The sequence below is a fragment of the Pseudonaja textilis genome, chromosome 6 (genome assembly GCF_049901715.1).
Source record: "Pseudonaja textilis isolate UNSWEBS1 chromosome 6, rPseTex1.2, whole genome shotgun sequence".
Lineage (NCBI taxonomy): Eukaryota > Metazoa > Chordata > Lepidosauria > Squamata > Elapidae > Pseudonaja > Pseudonaja textilis.
The window spans coordinates 14,971,033-14,995,504 of record NC_141995.1 but is presented as its reverse complement, the minus strand read 5'-3'; the positions used below and the strand labels follow the sequence as shown (position 1 = coordinate 14,995,504).

Sequence of the window (24,472 nt, the reverse complement as noted above, 5' to 3'; positions counted from 1 at the left end):
AGGCTAGGAATCAGCAAATTATATGTCACTGAATCAAATGCTTCTTCATATTCATACAGTTTTCCCAACGGTAGAAAAGTAGAAGTATAGAAGAATAAGAAATGCCTAGGCCAACAGGCTTTGTTGCTAGATTTCTCCAAGTTTTTCCTCCATGAAATACTAGTAAATTTAATTGCTAACTGATGGGTTTAAATCGCATTGATCGTTCAGGTACAAATGGTGAATCTACACCAAATGTTGGTGAGCCACAGTTCTCCACATTGATCTTTACACAGGCACCCACAGCAACCGAAGTGATGAAACGTGCATCATGATGTCATATCACAAGCTCCTCCCTTTATGGATTCATATGTGAAAGCAGAAGACAATGTCATAGAATCTGTGACATGATTTACATTTTATCATTTGTTCCCATTGGTCCTTCTTCAGATACCTATATTTTCAAGAGCCGTGGTAGTGTAGTGATTAGAATGCAGTATTGCAAATAAATTCTGCCAACTGCCAGGAGTTCAATCCCAACCAACTCAAGGTTGACTCACCTTCCATTCTAACAAGGTTGGTAAAATGAGGACCCAGAGTGTTGGGGGCAATATGCTGACTCGGTAAATCGCTTAGAGAGCACTATAAAGCTCTTTAAAGTAGTATATAAGTAAGTAATATTGCTATTGCTATTGGCCAGGTTACCTTGATTACCTGGGAGATGTGTAGTACAGTAACAGCCACTGGTTTCCTAATCTAAAGTATTTACAGGTAGTCTTCAATAGCATTCGAAGTTACAACAGCACTAAAAAAAGGGACGTGACTGTTTTTACACCACTCTTGCAGCATCCCCTTGATCACATGATCAAAATTTGACTGCTTGGCAATTGACTCATATTTATGATGGTTGCAATGTCCCAGGGTCATATGATCACCTTTTGCCACCTTCTGACAAGGGTGGTCAATGGGAAAGTCATATTCATTTAATAACCTTGTTACATCGTAACAACCACAGTGATTCACTTAACAACTGTGATCACAGAAATCGTAAAATGGAGCAAGTCATTTAACAAATGTGTCTTTTTTGTTAGCAACATAAATTTGGTCATACATAAGTTGAGGACTACCTATATTTCCTTTGGTATGTTTTATAGAAATAGCTTTCCACCTGAAGGTTTCAGCGATGAGACATAGTCATTGTATCAGTATCACCCACACGGTATAATAAAGTTGAAAATTAAGCCCTTTTATACAAAAATGAACTCTTCAATTTAGCCTTTGGAAACACTCGTTTCAACAAGCGTTTTTTTTTTTTTTTAAAAAATTACCATGATTAAATCTGGGCCATTAGAAGTAGCACTACAATAGTTTAAAGGGCAGTTAAAAGATTTGTCCAATTCTGTATCAGACCTTTCCTACCACTCCTAAATGAACTGAATGGAGTTCCTGATAACCAAATCATTGACATAATTTCTTTTTTAAAAGCCTATTACCCTTCCAAAGGGGGCATAGTTGAGCAGGAGTTAATTTTCCTAACAATGCACTATAATTAAAACCTCTGCAAAATTAAAACACACTTGAGGATTCTGCTAAAAAAAATTAAAATATATCAAACTATGGAAGGTGTGTAAAAATGGGGAAAGGAGAGGCAAATAGGTGATCCTAAGTGTATTTTATTTTCTAGAACAGCCACTTGGGTGGTCCAATGAACAGCTTATATATAGGATTACCTCTAGCTCAGCCACACTTAGAAACAGATGTGCTCCCAGGTCTGGGAAATTAAAAGGGTATAGTCACAGCTGCCAGAAAAATCACAATATAATATCTCATTGTAAGGAGAATGATTGCCTGCTGGAGCATACTGAACAGCATTCAGAGCTGAAGCATTGAGGATTACACTTGTGAATGCCTCCAGCAAGAGTCCTGTTCTTCACATAAAAGTCTACCCAAGGATCAAAAATGTTTCTTGCTCAATAAGCAAAGGTCAAAGTAAAAACATCTCTTTTAAGGGATGACAGATTTGATTATATCACACTAAACAGCCGTTGATTATTCTCGCACACTGAACAGTCATGCCTGTAATTTGAGGGCAAAGCAGGCAAGTCTTTTAATATGAATTTCCAGTTCTGCTTAAGAAATCAAGCTTCGTACAATCTGCTTAGTCATATATAAAAATCAAAATTGGAATAGTCTTGTTTCAAAAAAAAAACCCACCATGAATGTGTAGCCTGATACCACTGACATCTGCCGTGAACAAATGGATCCAGTCTTCATTCTGAAAACGACTGAAAAAAATAGCCTAATTATTGAACTTTGTAACTTCATGAATTTCTTCCTCAAACTATACTTCTTAATATGCTGTGTGTGAAGGGCTCTGGAGAATCAAATCCTTATACTCTTTTGTGCCGTTTTGATACTTCCTAATAAAGTAATTACCCAACTACAAATTGGGTAATTACCTAATTAGGAATTGAAGCAGCAATATCCTATTGAGTCCAGCAAGGAACATAAGGATGGAAATTTTAAATTACAATTTCAAGCCCCATACTTCCCTCAAGAATGTGGAATCTTGCTTACAACAAATACATTTGGTCAATTACTCATAACACTTAATGCTTGACTTCCATATCCTCAGAGGTGGGCTTCACATAGTGTAACAACCAGTTTGCCTAGTGCAGAAGTGAAAATGTGAGCGCGCTTGTGTGCGGCTTTTCAAACACACAGCGATTTCATGTGTGCAGCTTCCAGCACCTTCTCGGGCAGCCAGAGTAAGTAGAGGTGAAGTGCAGAAATCAGCTGGGCTGTGTGGGCGGGGCAAGAGAGTGAGATATATAGGACGGGATAGCACCGGGGTGGGTTGGCGGGCCCAACCGATGGTCGGAACTACCGGTATGGGAGAACCAGTGCAAATCGACAGCAGCCCACCTCTACATATCCTGCTATGTGAAGACTGACTGTTATATCTCTCCAAGTCAGGGTTATCTAACCCCAATCTGTCCCTTGAACTCAATATTGTATCCATAACTACTATAATTGTACCAAATCTGCTCCTTGAACTCAATATTGTATCCATAACTACTGCTGGTTGTCCTCTCTTTCTTTCTTTCTTTCTTTCTACTTTTCCCAATATTATAGACTTTCCAAGAAAGCTGGGTGTTTGTACTAATATGTCCAAAACACATTAGTTACAGCCTGGTCACTTCAACACATTCTTCAACACTCAAGTTGAAAAGCATCTTTCTATCCTGTTTTTTCAAATTCAATTTTCATATCTCATTCAGTGTTACAAAGAAAATTGCTGCATATACACTTTTGAATTTTACAGATACAGATTATTGTATCACGGCACCTGAATATCTTTTCATTGCTACGCTACCAAGAGCTTGTCTGTGACTTATTTTTTAGCTGCTGATTTCTTTACTGCCAATATGAATCCTAAACAGCAAACGCTATCCACCAATTCACTGTCAATTGTGAGGACTGCTCGTCATTAATTTGGTCTTTATATTTAATTGTAGTTCCATTTTCTTACTATGCTCAACTTTTATCATTAAAGCTTGCAGTTCATTTGTACTGTCACTTTTATCATTAAAGCTTGCAGTTCATTTGTACTGTCAGTTATAATAGCTTCAGCCTATCAAAGTAGGAAAGCTCACCATGCAATCCATGGTCCCCAACCTTTCCAGTTCCGCAGACTACAGCCGGGACATGGTAAGGAGGAAGGGGTGGTTTTATGCTAGTGCAAATGGAATTTCACCTACTCATGCATTCATCCAACATTTTTGCAGTCCGCTTCTCAACGGAATAGGTGATCCCTGCTATAGATTAGTTCCAATGTCAAACTGATCGTAGTGACAGGCATTTGCCTTCTAACACTCCATTGCATCTGGCATCTTATAATATAATTCCATTATTCCATATCCTGGAATTTTGAATGAGAAATCTTTACCTCCTTCTATATGATATTCCCCTTAGATATTTGAGGATTGCAATCAGCTTCATCATCCTTACTGCTTTTTCCTGTTCCAAGGATTCTTGAATCTGTTCCAATTTCCAGAAACTGTTCCAATGACTCAGAATTCTTCTTAAAGTGTGACTTTTACTAATACAGCCTAAAATTTCATTTGCTTTTTTTACAGTCATATAGCCAACCACACACACTGTTTATCCACAAACAGATGAAACTTAATAATAATGGGACGTCACCAGTGGAAGCTCAGAAGGAATGGTTAAATATAACTAGAACATTATTATTTATACTAGTTCTCAAAATGGGCGTTGGTCTTACCTGACACGCCATTTCTAGTCGAGCTGCGAGGATCATCCAGAGAGTGGGAGGTGCTCCAGTCTGCATCTGTGTAGGCTGGACTTAATCATTAGGGAACGCTCCGCCCTCTGTCACATGGTCCCTTGTAGCCTCCCAGTTTATGTGAAGTCGAGAGAGGAGGAAAGTCATCTAACTCTCATCTAACTAGACCTAAAGTATCATTGGCTGAAACAAGGTTCCCCCAGACGGAAAAAAATTAAAAGGGTGGGGCTGGATGATCCCTCGCAGCTCGACTAGAAATGGTGTGTCAGGTAAGACCAACGCCCATTCTCCTCGAGCTGCTCGGATCATCCAGAGAGTGGGACATACCAAAGCTTGGCTGTCCTACGGGAGGGAATCCGTCTGGGGTGGAAGCTCCCTGGGTCCTTGATGACCCGCTGGAGGACTCGTCTACCAAACGAGGCCTCAGCCGATGCAAAGATGTCAATCTTATAGTGCCTAATGAAAGGGGAGGGAAGCCCAAGTGGCGGCCCGACAGATGTCTGAGATTGGAGCCTGGGTGGCCCAGGCGCAGAGAGGTGGCCGCACTCCTTGTGGAATGCGCCGTAATCCCACTGGGAACTGGCAAGGCCTGAGACGAATAAGCCTTGGCGATGGTGGCTCTGATCCATCGCCCGATGGTGGAAGGGGACACCTTGTGGCCTAAGGACTTGGGCTGGAAGGAGAGAAATAAAGACTCTGACCTTCTAAAGGGTTGCGTGCGGTTAATGTATATGCGGAGGGCCCGCCTGACATCTAGGGTGTGCCATTGTTTCTCCCTTTCCCGTGAAGGATGGGGACAAAAGTTCGGGAGTGTAAGCTCCTGAGCCCTGTGGAAGGCTGAATTGACCTTGGGCAAGAAGGTCGGGTCGGGGCGTAGAACCACCCGATCGGAATGGAAGATACAGAGGTCCTTTCTCACCGAAAGGGCAGCAATCTCCGAAATTCGGCGAGCCGAGGTAATTGCCACCAGGAATACTACCTTAAAGGTCAAAATTTGGAGAGAGGATTCTCTAATGGGTTCGAAAGGCGGTTTGGTGAGGGCCACCAGGACCTTGTTAAGGTCCCAAGTGGGGCACGGTGCACAACAGGGGGACGGAGGTTAGTAGCCCCCTTAGGAAGGCCCTGATACAGGGATGGTGAGAGAGGGGACCCAGATTGTCGCCGGAGATGACAGTTGAGAGGGCCGCTACCTGGCGTCTCAGGGTATTAGGTGAGAGACCTTTTGAGCCCATCCTGGAGAAAATTCAAAATCTGGGCCACCGAAGGCGAGAGCGGCTTGACCATGGATGAATGGCACCACCTGCAGAAGCTGACCCAGGTGGCATCGTATATCCGATTGGTTGAAGGCCGTCTGGCGGCCAGGATCGTGTTAATGACCTGGTCAGATAAATTCTCCTTCCTCAACTTTTCCCGCTCAACCTCCACACGGTTAGTTGGAGTCATTGGGGCTCCGGATGTCGAATGGGCCCCTGAGACAGGGAGATCCTGTCCGGAGGGATTCTCCACGGGGAGACACCGAGAGGTTGCGGAGGTCTGCAAACCATGGTCGCCTGGGCCAATAGGGGGCCACCAAAATCAGATCTGCCTTCTCCTGGATCAGTTTCTGAATGACCCTGGGAAGCAAAGCTAACGGGGAAGGCGACAGGAGTCCGGGGGCCACGGACAGCGAAGTGCGTCATGATTCTCGGCCCGGGGAAGGGAATCTGGAGAAGAACCGAGGAGCTGGGAGTTGCAGGGGATGCAAAGAGGTCCACTAACGGAGACCGAAGATCATGGTCGCCTCCCTGAAAAGGGATGGATGAATGCGCCACTCGGACTGGTCCACGGTGGCCCTGCTTAACCAGTCCGCTCGGGTGTTTGAGGCCCCGAAATGTGTTCTGCTTTGATCAAGAGGAGGTGACGCTCTGCCCAACGGCAGAGTCTCTCGGCCTCTCTCATCAACCGAATAGACTGGGTCCCGCCTTGCCTGTTGACATGGTCCTTGGCGGTAACGTTGTCCGTGAGAATAAGGATGTGCCACCCGCATACCTGAGGCAGGAAGTGGCGGAGGGCCAGGTGGATGGCGTGGAGCTCCAGCCAGTTTATGCTGCAGGCCCGCTCTGCATGGGACCATTTGCCCTGTGTTGTAAGGGACTGGAAGTGAGCGCCCCAGCCGCTCAGGCTGGCGTCTGTGGTGATGCCGAGACACTGGGGATCTTTAAAGAGATGACCCCTGTTGATGGCAGGGTTGGTCCACCAGAGGAGAGACGAGAGGACCTTTGGAGGTACCTTGATGGAGGATTTTGAGTTGCTTCTGCCGGACCTTTGAAACGGAAGCAGGAGCCACTGCAGGGACCTGGTTTGAAGACGGGCCCAAGGAATAATAGAGATGCATGAAAGCATTTTTTCCCAGTAATTTAGATAAATCTAACAGAGAAGCCATCTTTGATCGGCGAATAACCTGAATTGAATTTGAATACTCTGAAGCCTTTCCAGGGAAAGGAACACTTTTTCCTGCACCGTGTCAATGATGGCCCCCAAGTGGGCAATTCGGGTAGAAGGACCAGTTGGCTCTTTTTTGGTTGACCAGGAAACCATGGGCGTGGAGGGCGGAGAGAGTAGTCTTGGTGTCCCGCTCTGCTTGGGATTGTGAATGGGACAGGATGAGGATATCATCCAGATAGCAGTGGAGACGGACCAGGCAGTCCCTTAAGCGAGCTGCCAGGACCGCGAGGATCTTAGTGAAAACTCTGGGAGTGGAGGCTAACCCAAAGGGAAGGGCCACATACTGAAAATGGTGGTGATTGTAACAGAATCTAAGGAATTTAGAGTGTGAAGGCCGGGTGGGATGTGGAGGTATGCCTCAGAGAGGTCTATAGAAGATAGCCAATCTCCTTGCCTGGTACCCTGCAAAATGGATTGGAGGGTGTGCATTTTGAATTTGCGGGGTTTAGGAAGCGGTTGAGCCGTTTGAGATCCAGGATAGCCCTCCATCCTCCCGAGGACTTGGGAACCACGAAGAGGTGGGAATAGAAACCCTGCCCTCGCTGAGAGGGGGAACTGGCTGGATGGCCTGGATGGAGAGTAAGTGATGGATGGCGCATCCATTAATTTGCGTTGGAGGGGTCCCTAGAGGAGGAGATGACATGAAGAACTCGGGAGGTTGAGAGTTGAACTCCAGAGCGAGTCCAAACCTGATGGAGTCCCTGACCCATCTGTCGGAAGTGGTAGAATCCACAGGTCAGCAAATGCCTCAGCCGACCACCAATGGGGAAAAAGAAAGGATTCATTTGGAGCGCCGGAAGGTCTCCCCGGAACCCCTGAAGGGACGCTTAAATCCTCTGCCCCTCCTATTTCGATCGCTCGGGTGGAACGATCCTGGGAATATGATGCTCTATACGAGGAGGTCTCGGGTACCTGGGGGGAAGGGGGACTGGTAGAAGGACCGGGAGGATCCTCTTGAAAGGTCTGAGGGCTCGGGAGTCAGGCCTCCGAAAAGAGGAGGAAGGAATTTCTTCTTTCCCTAGTTTCGGCCAAGAGAGGGTCCAGGGTCAGCCCAAAGAGCTTCTCCCCTCTAATGGGGGTGGAGGCCAGCTTGACCCTATTCTTCACATCCACCTGCCATGGTTTGAGCCAGAGCAGGCGGCGGGCAGTGACCTGGGACGCTAACGCCCGGGAGGCGAATTTAACCAAATGGTACGTGGCGTCCGCTGAGAACTCTGCCGCCGCTGTGATTTTGGCAATGTCCTGCAGCGCCCATGTATTGGATGGAGGGATGTGGGCCTTCAGTTGATGGAGCCACCGGATAGAGGACCTGGTAAAGAAGGAGGCTGCGGTGGCCGATCTAATTGCCCAGGCGTCGGCTAGATGAGCCCGCCGCAAGGCCAATTCAGACCTCCTATCCTCGGGTTTGAGGGCCTCCAGTGGGTCACTCGGGAGGAGAAAGAGGCGAGACCAACAATGGGCTGGTCCACCTCCGGGGTATTGAGGAGGAGCAGAAACCTGGTTCGAGGTTAAAGAACCTCTTATCCTGTGTGGATGGGGCCGGAGGAGCCCCGTAAAACCCAGTTGGTTGGAAACCAGATCGTGGAAAATGGGAGGAGCGGGAATCACATCCTCGGCCACCACGGGCTGTTTGAACATTGCGTCCTCCGGTTCCTCCCCAGAGGAGTGGGGGACAGGGGAGAATTGAGTGGCCAGGCCCGAGGTGTTCTTGGCCTTAAACAAGATGGACTTAAACATGTGGGGCTTGAATAACCCCACAAAGGAAGGCTGGACGGGGTAAGGCCCTGGTCCTCCGACAACTCTGCTTCCATCGGGTCTAAATCTGAAAAGGGTTCCCCATGGAAGGTGGATCCCATTCAAGGTGCTCCTCCTCCCTGTATTGGTCTAAAATTTCCATTCCCTCCTCCGGTTCCCTTTCTGGAAGAGGGCTGGCCCCCGGGAGGGTACCTGACCAGGAGCAGGGTCCAGGGCGGGCATGGACATAGTTGGCACCGGTTCTTGAGTGGGAACCGTCTGAGGAAGGCTTGATCCGGCCATCTGCTGCATGCCTTGAGCTATCCCCTGTTGAATAGCCTGCTCCATCAAGTTCTCATGTACTCAGGCATCTCGATCGTGGTCCTCCTGTCTCAGGCCAGCGGCCGTGGGAGTGAAGGTTGCTTCAGGCATCCGGCTGGTAGCTGGTCCAGGGTCGTGAGACTCCTGGGATGAGCTGTGCCTGGAGAGAGGGAACAAACTGGAGGGGGTGCCTGGAAGTAGAAGGGGCGGCTGGGGGTGATGGTTGAGTCACCCTAGAGCGCCTATCGAACTCCCTCCCTAGTGCCTTATGAGCGCCTTAAGGCGACCCTTTGAGAGGCCTTAGAAGTCTCCTGGGAGGTTTCCTTAGCCTGTCTGCGCACATGATGAGACTTAGATTTCGCCTTCAAAGAATGGCGGGAGTTAGGGTTATCATCTGCCACGGTAAAACAACAGAAGTATCAAAATGAATATATAGAAATATATATATATATATATATGTGTGTGTGTGTGTGTGTGTGTGTGTGTGTGTGTGTGTGTGTATACAGGCGGTTGGCACGCCTAGGATACGACCTGGGTAAGGCCGGGTATCCAGAAACTGGCCCGCACCCCTTTTGGAATTTGCAATGAATAATCTGAAAATATGACCAAAAAAAAATTTTTTTTTTTTAAAACTGCTACAGATATAGACTTTTAATGTACAATTATATCCCACCAGGATAAGGATCCAGGAAAACACACTGCAGCGACAGTGATGGAAGCTAGGTCTCTCTAAGCAAATCTGAGAGAGAAAAATGCCAATTGAATGAGATTGGATTACCCATGTAAGGAAATATGAAGATATTCTGTATTAGACTGAATAACAACCTGGCAGTTGGTAAAGGAAGAGAAGCCAATCAGCCAAATCAACGCCAGCAATACAAGGCCTCAGGCAGCTTCCCCCTCAGGGAGGGAGTGGCTGCTTTTCTAATTCCCCACCCTGAGATCTGCTGCGAAGCCAACACTTACACCAACCATTAACAGAGTAAAAGAGTAAGAACAGCTTTCTTTTTCCCCTCTGGGAAAGGGAGATAGAGAAATCAGCCCTACTAGGCCTGGGAGCCTAAGCCTAGGGCCAGCAGAACGTCGCAGCAATGGGAGGCCTGCAAAATGTCGCCCGGCCATGAGGCAGCACCCAAAATGGCGGCCGCCTGGAAATCGAAAGTGAAAGGCAAGCGGGCGGCTCAGGGTGGGTGCATCCTGCAAGCCACGAGGCGAGATGCTGAAATTGGCGTTAGTGGGGGAAAACCAGTATAAAAAGGCTCCAGACCTTAGAAAGGCACCAGGACGGCAAGGCAGGAAAAAAGAAATAAACAGCAGAGAGGGGTGGGTGGGGGGTGTTAGCACTAAGTGTTGCTAAGCTGCCCGCCCAGTCCCCTGGGGGCAAAAACGCACACCCCTAAGTCTCAAGACACCCCAGATGCGCAGAGGCTAAGGAAATAATAAGCTTAAATCAAACCTGAACTGAAATATTATCCTGCTTGAATCAGCCAAAGAGTGGGAAGCACAATCAAAACACACAGCCTAACTCTGCAAGGCTGGACATAAACTGGGAGGCTACAAGGGACCATGTGACAGAGGCGGAGCGTTCCTAATGATTAAGTCCAGCCTACACAGATGCAGACTGGAGCACCTCCCACTCTCTGGATGATCCAAGCAGCTCGAGGGAGAACTACAGGTTTCATTCTAAAAAAAAAAACTTGCAACTTAAATTGAAAAGTAATACAAAAATGTGAAAACAGCCATTTGCCAGTCAAATGAGCGCTCTACAATATTGTAATTTCTGGAAAATGTGCATTTTGTGTTTAACTGACTTCTTTCAATGATTTCTCAGTTGTGAATACACTCTGAGAATACAAGTCTCAGAGAAGATATATTAAATGTCCATCCCCTTATTAAATTAAGTCTGGATTTCACTTCAATCTTTTCTTTGTGAATTTTGGGAATAGCAAAAACAATAATCATAAACCAACTGTTTTACAATATTCCTAGCAAGTGGGAGGTAAATGTATGAAAATGCCAGAAGAAAACATGATTAGAAACAGACACAATATTAAATAAGACCTTTTTTCTTTTGTAGAGAATGGCACCAATGTTAACCCATTGTTCTTTAGTCAAAATTCCCAAATTTGAAACATGTTTAAAAATGTATGTTTAAAGTTAAAATTTTTACATGTTATTGCAAGCAGATATTTTTAATTTTTCACCTTTAACTTCTGGATATATTTCTTTTTTTAATCTGATATACAGAAGCTGCAATGAAATGATGTCTAATTATATTGTAATTTAATTTTCAGTGAGTTGAAATTCAGTGTGCCAAGAAAGTGATTTCACTTATAATGTAAATGTTAGAAACTTCAATAACAGAAAAGTTTGATTTCATATAGCTAGCATTTCAGATGTGCTGAGGATTTTTCCTGTAGTATAGTACAACTTGTTATATCTGATATAGTATTACAGATCTGCTACTGGTAAATCAGGTATGCTGTGTCATATTACTAAGAATGAAATTAAAGCATTAATTCCACCTTTATCTTCTTAGTAACTCAAAAACCTCTCTAGAAATGATGATGAAATTCTTGAATGGTTAAGTTATGTTAACAATTCAGCACCAATATATATTCCCAAATTAACTTCATCTTCAATCTTCCTATAAGCATAAAACTGTGATACAACGGCAATGGTTGTTCAGAGGTGATTTTAAATGTCACTATATCACCTAGGATAAGAAACTAATAGTTAATCTAGCTTTGTTTTTGTTTTGTTCTTTTAGTTGATGGGTAGGGGACTACTACTACTACTACTAAACTAAGAAATGCTGACAAAGGGGAGCTGAATTAAGAAAAACATTCCAAAGCCTGAATGAGTTCTCCAAGACAGATATTACTAACACTGCAAAGCCTACTTCCTCAAAACCAACCAACCTGTTTTGGAAGATCCATTACCACAATGAACCAATCACAAGGCAAATAAACCTAAGCATTGTTGATAGATTGGTTCAACCAAAACGGTAAACCTTCCCTCCTCAAAAATGGATTGAATCCAACTATTCTTTTGTAGATTTAATTTTGATTTACTTAACTGCATGAAAACAGGGCATGAGGGCTCATCATTAGGATGAGCAATCTTATAATCTCTCTCTTCTCACAAGTTGTTGTTTGTTCATTTTTTAAAAAAAAAAATCCAGTCTTTAAGGAATGAAAGAAATTAAAACCAGATATAGGGAAGGACAACACGTACAGTGCTTAATATTATCACCTAATATATTTCTCAGTAAAATGGAAGCAAAATTCGGAGTCTTAATTCAACTAAAAGAGCAGTGATGTCTTGCCAACTCCAGTTCCACAGACAACATTCCTAAGGAACTGACAGTCTCCCCAGACCGAAAGTATTCCATAAACATTTTCATCTTTGTCTTTCTATGCCTTATCTGTACTGCCAAACATCAGACGGAAGACACTGGGATCAAAGAACACCTCTTAAGAATGCCGAATAAAACAATTTTGCAAACTTTTTAAAAATATGCACTTGTAGAAACTAACTTTCAAATAGGTTGGTGTGTTGATTTTTTATTATTATTAGAATAAGAGCAAGAAAGGGATACCACTATACTTTAAGATTAAAATACAAGGGCAACATGTTATATAAATTAAAATTGTGTTGAACATACAGATGGCCACCTGACAAGAAGCATATTTTACTTCCTAGGACACTTCCTTTAAAGTTTTCCATGAAATTGCAATTCTGTGATACTTAGTTTTTTTAAATACATCTTATTCAAGGTCTTTGTTCCCAGAAGTATTAAATGTGTAAGACCAAAAGATTCTGTTTCCTCAAATATGTTATGCCATTGGGAATTTGTATTCCAATAAATATTTCAGACACACGTACAAATGCACTGACAAAAAGTTAAACAAGAGAGTACGAAATAACTATCATAGTAGGCTTAACCCACAATTCTCTTTAAAGCTAGCTGATACTCACATGCAAGTATAGAAATACAGAGAGAAAAAACTAAATTGAGACAATGCTTGATAGCTTTCAAGGAACACTTTTCTTCCTTACAATTAAAAATGTCAACCCCCCAGTAGGATTTTTGGTTGAATTTACTGCCAACAGACCTCTATTTCACAAAGCAAACCACTTCTAGAACTCAGGAAAAATTTCAGAAGGAACCTATCAACCTGATATATTTTCACACTTTAATGTTGACAATCACCAATGAAGGGGAATATATGTGTCCCAGGATAATGTTGCAGGATCCAATCTGGGTCGGTTACCAAGACAAATTACCCAGAACAATAAGGAAACTTCAATTAAAAAAAAATCACTATGTATATACAGTATATACTGTATATATAATATATAGTATATGTTTTCTTAAGTTTTCGCGGGTACTTACATGTATGGTATTCAGCTTTGTTCGAGTATTTTCCCACGTCATTGTAGTTGTGCTGGGTGGTGGTGGGATTGGGCGTTGAGGTAGCGGTTGGTGTGTGTTTTCTTCTGGTATATGGTGTGTCCTAGCATGCCATCTGTTTTTTTGTAGATTAGTACATCTAGGAATGGTAGTTGTATGTTTGTTTCCGTTTCCATGGTGAACTTGATTTTGGGGTGTGTGCTGTTTAGGTGTGTTAGGAAATTGCTTAGGTTTTCTTTTCCATGGGGCCAAATCACAAATGTGTCATCGATGTATCTTAACCATAATTTGGGTTTATGGGTGGCATTAGCCAGGGCTCTGGATTTGAATTCTTCCATGAACAGGTTTGCAATAACAGGTGATAGTGGTGATCCCATAGGGGCTCCTTCAATTTGCTTGTATCTCTGTCCTTTGTATATGAAATATGTGTTGGTTAAGCAGTGTTCTGTTAGTTCCATGAGGTGTTTAGCTGGTTGGTATTTATTTTTGATGATTTCAAGAGTTTCTTTTATCAGGACTTGAGTGAATAGTGAAACCACGTCAAAACTTACAAGCAGATCTTCTTGTTCCACATGTAGATCTTTGATCTTTCCAAGAAGTAGCATGAGTTTTGTGGTATGAGTTCCACTTCTTGGAAATGATCAAAGATCTACACACGGAACAAGAAGATCTGCTTCCATGAGTGCTCTTAGAGGTGATGCTGAATCTTGGCCCTTAAAGATAATCTATACAGCAGCTGTACAGCACAAACCCTAAGATACAATAATACACAACAAATTGCATTCCTCCAGGATTTTCACACATATTGGCAAGAACACGGCTACTCTCAAATTAGAACTAATAAAACAAAAATGCTGAGTACACTCTTCATTATTGTAATTTGGAAACAAATTCAAAACCCTTGAACTTTTAGAAAAGGGGGCGCAGAAACTCACAAATGCTAAGTTGAAAAGAATAGTGAAAGGGTAGCCTTAATTTATTATTTAAAAAAAATATCTTGCTTCATTCACAAGACATAATATTGGATTCTAAAGATAAGTTTTAAAACCAACTTCTAAAGGTGAGCTCATCAAAGGAAGAGAGATATTAGCCAAGGAAAGGAAAAGTACATTTTTGTCTTGTCTAAGAAACTTCAGCCAAAGACAACAGCTGTTGAAATTTATACATCTGTCTCCTTTCACATATTGTTTTAGTAATTTTAAAATTGTTTAAATAGATATTAAGAGCCTTTCATGAGCAAAAGTAGCGGGTAGGCATTAGATAGATGGTTATATACTGTACCATATATCAGAGACATATATCAGAGACTCACTGTTGCAAAGAATTTTTTTTAGAAAGACCTTGTCCTTTATTTGAATGGAATTACTGCAATGAAATTCATTTTTATTGTTCACATTAAGAAATAAGAATAATATTATACATTAGGATTTTTTTGCTAGGGATATCAAAAGTTCAGGAAAGATTTTCATATGAATATTGCCAATCGAATTTTTAAATAAAGGCCAAGTTCCAAATACCTTATTTGCTAAAGGAAAATGTTTACAATTTTGGCAATTATTTTCAAACTTAAACACATATATAAACTGGATTTCATAACAAAGGAACTCCAATTCAGGATTAAGGAAAGCATGGTTTCTTTTCATAAAGTGTACATCTAATCATGTATTTCATTAAATGTGTGCTTTGCATTCTTGTCTAGGTTTTTCAAGTATATAATTCTAAATATAGGGGAAAGAGAAATTTTCATCAAATCACAGTGAATCTTTTTGCAAACAGATTTCTGACAAGAATTTCGCACTATGACAGCTGGAGGGGGCCAGAAAAGACTTCTTAAATGGGAAGAATTAAGGGATTTTCACTTAATTGTCACAAGCAAAAAGAACACTTTTAAATTAATGTTTCTGTACTTGCTCTAAACACCTAGGTATATTTGTTTGCTATTTGCTTCTGAATTAGGCCACCACAGAATGGGTTGCTAAATGTGCCAACAAGTTGGCTGTGAATTTATGCAAGCTGTTTGGGAAGTGAAGGTTGACACTAGGAAATTTTGTTTGTTCTAACAGTATCAACTTTTCCGTGAAGATTACATACATTTAATTTATGACTAACATTCATATACTTTTTATTTTAATACATAAAACTATGAGAGATGTTAAACTGGGAAAATCATAAAGAAAAGTTTATTGTAGAGATGCTGAGAAGTTTGTACATATGTACCTAGAAATGAATGCGCGCGCACACACACACATACACACATGTGTGTGTGTCTGTGTCTGTGTGTCTGTGTGTGTGAGAGAGAAATACCACTCATGCATCATCACAAAATCTTCAGAACCGTATGTTCCTCTTGGCTTCTAGGTGTTCACTAAGAAACGGTTTTTCAAAATGACCATCAGAGCATTAGTATTTCATATATTATTATTAACACGCTCTGATGCTAAGGAGTTCTATTCCCCCTCCCCATCTGAAAAGAAATCTGTTCCAAATGCAAAACACAAGCAGAGAAGAGGAGTTTCAGTTTTACTTTCACAACTGCAACCAGCTTTAGTACAGAACAGTTCAGCTAAGCCACGCCCAGGCTCCTTGCTGTCTCCACCTTACTCACACAGCAAATACTGTTTCCGTTTCCTAAGCCCAACCACATAGTTTTGCAGCAAAGCACAGGTACAGAGCCAGTTTTTAAAATAACCAAACTGGAAGAAAGTATGAAAATAGCAAGAGGTTGAAAATTGTACTGAAAACACACACTAATACCATGATTTTTCCCCTTTCCAAATAAAATCCTCCCCAATGAGTGTTACTCTCACTGTCCTTTTTGTGTGCACACATGTAGATAAATAGATATCCTCATATTAAAATTTTCTTTGACTGGCAAGGGTAAGGCTCTGGAATGAATTTCTGTAGACCAGCTGCAGGAGCAGCAGCAGCTACTGCTGCTACATACCATGAGATAACATTTTTTAGGAGACAGAACCTACAACAATCCTCTTCTACTGGACCTGATGGAACAGATAAATGTCACTAGGGAGAGATGGTCGCTCAAATTGCACAGCCCTATGCCATGTAAAGCTTTATAAGTTATGACCAGCATTTAGAAATGAACCCAGAAGCACATCTTACCTATGGTAAGATGGGCAATCAATAAATTTAATAAATAAAAATTGGTAACCAATGCAGCTTGCAGAGGTATAACATCTGCAGATATAGGTATGCATATAACTGCCCATTCCACTGTCTTGTGCACCAATTAAAGTTTCTGAATACTCTTCAATGGCAATCCCATGCAGCATGCATTATGGTAATTCATATGAGAATTGACCAGGGCAAGAGGCTCCAGATAATAGGCGCAACTGGTGCAGAATTCAAAGCTATGCAAAGGTTACCCACAGCAGGACTGCCACCTGCTCTTTGAACAGGAATAATGAGTCCAGAAAGACTCCCAGATTGTACATGAATCTGTCTGGGAAAATGCAACCCCTTCCAGAACAAAACTAGTAAATTCTAGATCCAGGTGGCCCCAATACTCAAAGCCACTCAGTCTTACCAGAGTTGAACCCAAGCTCTTGTTCTCATCCAAACCTCTACCACAGGCCTGTCAAACAGACAGCCTGTGGGCCAGATATATCACATGCAGGCCACGCCCACCCCAGCTCCGCAGAGGCAAAAAACATCTCCATACATCATGATCTGGCCCATGACACAATAGAATGGGCGTTGGTAGAAGTTACCGTGAACGCCCTTTCTATCTATGCTGCGAGAGAGCCCAGGATGGGTTGACTCCTTCCTATGATGTCATTTAGCTGAGTCTGTACTAAGATATAAAAGCCAGCCCCCGGGGGAGACCCCAACTTTGGCGAAGATACTTGACAGACTGAAAGGTGTCTCTGAAAGCCCAAAATAAATACAGAAGTATGTCTTACCCTCTCCGGACGAATCAAGGGAGGGGCTGGGCTCTCTCGCAGCATAGATAGAAAGGTCATTCACGGTAACTTCTACCAACAACCATTCTCCTCCATGCTGCATTGAGAGCCCAGGATGGGATATACCAAAGCTTGCATGTCCACGGGTGGGTCCTCGTCCGGCTCATCATACCGACTGTGGAACCACTCGTTGAAGCACCCATCTGCCGAAGGCTGCAGTTGCCGAGGCAAAGGCATCCAGATAGTAGTGTCTGATGAAAGGAGACGGGGATGTCCATGTGGCCGCATGACAAATCTCCTCCAAGGATGCTTGGGTCACCCGGGCAGCAGAAGTGGCCGCGCTTCTGGTAGAGTGCGCTGTCAGACCTCGGGGAACCGGAAGGGCTGCAGCTTTGTAGGCCTGTTCAATGCAAGACCTGACCCACCTGCTAATAGTAGTAGAAGAGGCCTTGTGGCCCAAGTGAGAAGGGAAAAAGGAAACAAACATGGCTTCCAACTTCCTGAAGGAGGGAGTGCGCTTAATGTATATTCTAAGAGCCCTTCTTATGACTAGCATGTGCCACTGCCGCTCTAAGTCATGGTGCAGGAGGGGGCAGAAGTCAGGCAAAACAATGTCCTGGGACCTGTGAAACCAGGTGTTAACCTTCGGAATAAATGAGGGGTCCAGATGAAGAACAACCCTATCATCGTGAAAGGAACAAAGGTCCTGTCTGATGGAAAGCGCAGCAAGCTCGGAAACCCTCCTGGCAGAAGTGATGGCAACAAGGAACACCACCTTCAAAGTCAGGAAACAGAGAGACACTGTTCTAAGGGGGGCTTTGTAAGGGCATTAAGGACCATATGAAGGTCCCAAGAAGGATACCTGTGAACCACCGGAGGGTGCAAGTTGGAAGCCCCTTTCAAAAACCTCCTGACTGAAGTGTGATGGGATAAGGAAGGAAGCGAACCCCATGAAAGGACCGAGGAGAGGGCCGCAACCTGCCTGTGTCAGGTGTAGAGGGCCAAACCTTTCTCCAGCCCATGCTGTAGGAAGCTAAGAACTTCTGCCAACTGGGCTGAAGCAGGAGAAAGGCTCTCCCTGAGGCACCATTGGGAAAAAGCCTTTCAGGTGGCATCATAGATGCACCTTGTAGAAGGTTTGCAAGGTGCCAGGATAGTGAGGATGACCCTTTCTGGAAGATCAGCCTCCTCTAGCCGCTGCCACTCAAGTGCCACACGGTCAGCTTGAACCACTGGGGCTCTGGGTGGAGCAGGGCACCCTGGTGAAGGGAGATTAGTTGGGCTGGGATCCTCCAAGGAGAAGCCACCGATAGGTTGACTAGGTCCGCAAACCAGGGCCTCCTTGGCCAATAGGGTGCCAGGAGGAGCAGCTCCGCATGTTCCTCCAACATCTTCCAAATTACTGCCAGAATGATGGGAAGTGGGGGAAAGGCGTAGAGGAGACCCTTGGGCCATCTGCACCGAAGAGCATTGGTCCCCTCCGTTCCCTGGCAAGGAAACCTGGTGAAGAATCTGGTGACTTGGGCGTTTTGAGGAGTGGAGAAGAGATCCACCTCCAGTGTTTCGAATCTGAGGGAAAGATCCCTGAATAGAGATGGAGGAATGGATCATTCTGCCTGGTCAACTAGGCTCCTGCTGAGCCAGTCGGCCTGGGAGTTGTCGACCCCAGAGATGTGGTCCACCAAGATCAACAACAGGTGTTTCTCTGCCCATAACCCCAACCGTAGTGCCTCTCTCATGAGGGCTTTGGACCTCATCCCCCCTTACCGGTTGACATGAGCCTTTGTGGCCAACACTGACTGAAACCTGCCACTGCAAAAGCAAGAGAAACAGTTATAGAGTTATACAGAGAAACCTGGACTAGAAGGAGACCATGGTTGATGATATCAAGACACTGAAGTATCAACAAAAGCAAGGATAGATGCCCTAACTGCATCCCACACTCACTAAAGGTCATAAAAAATTTCAATCCATACTATTTCAATCCAATATACCCATGGCTGAAATCCATCTGAAAGGGGGCTAGATAATTCACTTCATCCAGGATCCATTGAAGCTCTTGGGAAGCCTCAACAAGTCTTCCCTAAAAAGTAGAAGATTGCCCAGAATGGTTGACTCCAGCAATGGCTGTTTGAGGAGAGCATGAAGCAGCATTTAAGGGGCACTGGCATCATTTACCACCTCTGAAACCCAACCACATGTCACTTTCCTGGAAACTTTCACCAATCAGGCAGGGAATGGATGTAATAAAAAGATGGCTGAGCACACAGTCATAAAGACCCTTTCTACTTCCTTGAGCCCAATAGTGTCAAAGTCCTCCCACATAATATAGCAAGACTCTCTCCCAGGCATCTTTACAAGGCAACCTGAGGGGTTCTGTCCAACAGATGCTCTATAAGCTCCTCTCATGGACCTGAAGTATATCCCAGAGTCCCTCAATCCAAGATACAGTGGAACCTCAGGTCACTAACACTTCTGTCTGTGGCCAAATCGGGTGACGACCAGAATTTTCAGAAAAGTTTTGTTTCTGGTTGCGAACACACTTTCAAGTGGCGACCAGACACAGCCACAATGATTTTCTCTGCTGCAGTGATTTCCCCTTTGGCACCATTTTTTGTTTGCACATGTGCAGTCAGTAGTGCTTCCAGTCATGACCAAATTGGGTTGTGACTGAAGTCCCGGAACAGATTACGGTCGCGACCCGAGGTTCCACTGTATATATTTTCTTGTCAGGGGGAAGTAACAGAAAATGCTTAATTAGATTATTACAGCTAATCAGAAGAGCGAATTACTTTATTACTTTAAATGACTATAGCACAATTTTATTGAATAAGACTAGACCTCCTCAACTGGAATGCCTGCCTATATCAAACCATGATTTCTGTGTACTTTTCAAGATGAAATGCAAGTTTAATCTTTTTACTTTAAATGACTATAGCACAATTTTATTGAATAAGACTAGACCTCCTCAACTGGAATGCCTGCCTATATCAAACCATGATTTCTGTGTACTTTTCAAGATGAAATGCAAGTTTAATCCTTTTTCTTTAACCTATGTGTAGGGATGACAATATTACTGCCAACTGCTGCTGTTGCTACAGAATTAAAAGGTGGCACTTCAGAAAATATAAAGCTTGTCTTTTGTCCCATTTAAGTAGGAGAAGGCTACCTCTAACAGAAGCAGATCTACTGATTTGTCAAGATACAGAAGACATATGCAGGGCTCTAACCCTCAATTTAAATAGGATTTGTTTATTTCATATTGATGGGGTTTTAAAACATGGAATGAAAATCAAGAATGTCAAAAGAAGCAAAATTGCATTTCTGTCTCAGGAAGAGACAAAGTATAGCAGTGGGTCGTTTTGCTGCAAAATTGGGACTGTACGTCTGACTCGTCGCACACGAAACATGACCTTCCTGAAGAAAGGTGTAGCATTCAGTATCTGTAGCTTCTCCTGGTTTCCAAAGATGTCAGCCCACATAACACACACACACACACACACACACAAGCCAATTAATTTGAAAACCACATCAAAAACCTTCTATCCTGGAAAAGGATGCTAGTCTTACTAATAAATCAGCAACCTGGCTGGCAATATCTTTCCTTCTGTCAACAGCACAGGCCACCAGCTGTCTTGGTTACATTCCTTGTATACCACCTTTTGCACTGACATACAAATTTGACAAAAAAAAAAGAAAAACCTTGCTCACTGAGCTAAATATGCCAAAAGCAAGTGATGAAATCAAAAGTAAATACAAATGTGCCACAGCGAAGACACCCAAGACAGAGAAATGAGATGTAACAAAGGCTAAGGGTTGAAGCCAAAGGTACCCTACACAACATAGTTTATGTTTCACTGGCTGTTTTAATAATTTAGTCAACATCAATAATAAAAAGGACATCATGCTATTGAAGGAAGTTTTGCATAAATAAAGGTCCAAACCCTTCTTTTTCTGAAATAATGGTCCAAACCCTTCTTTTTCCTCCTTGCTCAGTACACTTTATCCACTTCCAAAATAATTGTTTTCATTTCAATCACTCCACATTTTCCATGTCTCTTAATAACTTTTACTCTATCAGATTACATATTTTTGCAAGTTTTTATTATATATCCATTTTAGTAAATATTTTTTCATAATTTTTGAAGCTATAATTCTATTATATGCATTTTTTTTCATCCACAGATTCGTTCACTTTATCGTTCCTTTTTCATATTTTGAATTGTTGTATTTCCACAATCTTCTGTGGCAAATCTGGATTATTGTCACTCTATTCCCGTGATGGCATGTGTGCCAGAAGTGGCATGCAGAGCCTTTGCCAGCCCACGAGAGGTCGGTCGGAACAGACCCACTGAGCATGCGTGCGTGTGTCCTGCCAACCAGCTGGTTGTTGGGTATATACCGTGCATGCATGAAGGAAGATGCACATGCAGGAGATGCGCATGCATGCGCAGAGGGGTGCAGCATGGGGAGAGATCATGCGCACATGTGCAGGGCATGGGGGGTCACACGTGCATGCACAGAGCCACGCAGTGTGCATGCAGATTATGTGTACATGCACAGGGGGCGGAAGGTCATGTGTGCATTGCACTATGGCACGCGACGAGAAAAAGGTTAGCCATCACTGACATAGAATATAGAATTTTAGAGTTTGAAGGGACCTTGAAGGTCTTCTAGTCCAACCTCCTGCTCGAGCAGGAGATCCTGTATCTGTGGTGGTGAACCTATATGGCATGCGTACCACAGGTGGCATGCAGAACCCTCTCTATGGGATGTGTGCCATTGCCCCAGCTCCGGCACACATGCATGCACGCCTCCCACCAGACAGCTGGTCTTTGGGTCTCTGTGGCGCATGCGCGGCAGGGTGCATATGCAGGGTACATGTATGGAGGTGTGTGCTTGCATGAAGGTGCATGTTGCATATTGGGTATGCACATGTGCACTTTGGGCACTTGGTGCCGAAAAGGTTCGTCATCACTGCTCTATTCCAAGAAGCTTTTATGTTCTCTTTCCTAGTGTCCATTAGCATTCATATCTTCTAATCCTTTTTTATAAAGGATTCATACTTCGTCCTCCTGGATTTATTGCAGGGGGGTTTTTTCCACTTCTTTTCTTCTTCCATACCTATTTTCCCAAGTTTGTTTTCAGAACTTCCTCCTGACTCTTATATCCTTCACAATTCTTTCATCTTTCATTAAAACAAGTACATCGTATTTTTATATTACTCTTAATTTCTTACCTGTGCAAAGAAAAACATATATCAGACATTTAAAAGATTTTTTTCAAATTAAATTCTTATCTAAGTGATCCTTCCTTTGTATTCTTGAATCTACAAATAGTTGATCACTTTTTAAATGTTATTTTTTCCTCATTCTATCCATCTATTCAAAAAACAAAATAAAAAATAACCTATTGAACACATTCAAATTGCACATTTTTCCCAAACATTTATTTTGGGTTCTATTGTCATCACAATTTACTGGAGTTGACATGCAACCATCACCAACCTATAGATTCCTACAGCAACCTAGATGATACCAATTTTTATTTCCTAACAAACATTATTCCCTTTTAATTCATAAATAAGCCTACACATCTATTTCCCTTCATGCATTTATCAGTGGTTGGAAGAACCTTCTTCATTTTATCATTCCCATGGACACACCACTTATCCTATTTCTTTGTTTTCATTCCATTTACTTCTTTTTCATTCAATTTGAAAGATTCCATTTGTTATAATCCTCCCCAAACGAGCCCAAAGGTATTGACTTCCATAGCCAATGACGGCAGTGGAGAAAAGAGGCATTTATATGGCTTTTTAATACTACAGAAAAGGCTAAACTGGGTTACCAGCCTTAGTCATACGCAGACTCATGCACCATTTCCTGCTAATGGAATAAATCAAACAGAATTCATTATTGATTCAATGGAAGAAAAAGCATTTGCTTAATTTATATGTATTAAAACAATGGGATTTCAGTTCCGCTGGATTTGGTCCAGCGTCACTTTATACAAAGTTATTAAGGTTCTTAATGAATGATAAAATACACAAATTAAGAGACAGAAAAACCAAAAAAAAAAAAATAGGTTTGGCTTGTTAAGTAAGGTAGTTGTGAAAAAATGTAACACAAATAAAGAACCCACTACAACAATAAATTACTTACAATCTTCTGTAATGGATCAAACAAACTTTTAAAATAAACTTTTAAAATAGCAAGATGAATCTGACACACATTCACTTAAGGGAGTCTCAAACATAATACTCTTTTTTTTAAAAAAAAATCCCTGAAGAGATGATCTGATAGTTAATTGAAAATGTCACAATATAAAAGAAGAAAGTAAAAAGTGTAACTTTAAAGTTGTATTTGAAGCACTCTTTGATGCTGATATTGTCATGGAATCCAGTCTTTTCTAAAAATAACAGTTTATAAAAACCATAAGTTAATTTTTTTAAGTTTATTTCTTCTCAGAATTATAGATATATGTATCAATATTATCCAGGATACAGCTGGTTGGTTTAATGTGTGTATTATGGTAACATGAACTGTATTCACACAAAGCAGTAAACTTAATAAAACATAGTTAAATTTATGAATCACTCAAAGCCAAATCGAAGCAAATCATAGTATGGCTTAGGGCAGTATATGTGAACTCAACCTCAATTTCTATACGATTTAGTTGACATCAAATGAAAGAAAAGTCCTCAAATATTGTCTTGCTCCATCAAAATTTACTAGCTAAATATCCATAATTCAAGTTTTAGTTCCACATTCCCCTTGTATGTGTGCATTGGTTTATAAATAAGCATTATTTTCTAAAAGCAGTTTCTAATTTGTAATTGGTAGGATTTGTGAAATACAAGATAATTTTCACCATGTGACCTATGAATGTTTAATTTGTTGGAATGAGAGAGAAAGAGGACGTAAGTTACAGGACAACCTTCCAAAATGAAGCTATGAGTCTTCAATGCATAATTTGTGTAAGTATCAGATCATTTTCCAACATGTATTTTCTCCCTATTACCTATCATGGTATTTGAGCTTTCATACTGGAAGACAACTTTTATATAATGAACTTTTGTTAATTATATTTTTCTGCATTTCAAATTCTGTAAGGGGCTCTCAAGCATAATATAACCAAAAAAAACCATAAATTAGAAGAAACAATACATAGTCATGAAATTATGAGACGTACTTAAAATTGATGTAATTTTCAGATAATATATCCATGCACTACATGACTGCATGCAAACCTCACATATAAAACATTTTGGACAAGATCCTTAAGCCAGGAGTTTATGCAAAGCAA

General features: G+C 42.3%; 1 protein-coding gene across 4 annotated transcripts in view; it reads right to left on the bottom strand.

Annotated features, from left to right (window-relative positions):
- The window catches only part of BMPR1B (bone morphogenetic protein receptor type 1B), a 215,419-nt gene that overhangs the window by 178,337 nt on the left and 12,610 nt on the right, over positions 1 to 24,472 (bottom strand). Inside the window, exon 1 of one of the 4 annotated variants that reach the window (XM_087935915.1) lies at positions 17,165 to 17,209. The exons of the other annotated variants lie outside the window; for them this stretch is intronic. The gene's annotated coding sequence lies outside the window, so the exon portion shown is untranslated. Of the gene's footprint in view, positions 1 to 17,164; positions 17,210 to 24,472 lie in introns of those variants that run through there. 4 annotated transcript variants of the gene reach the window in all.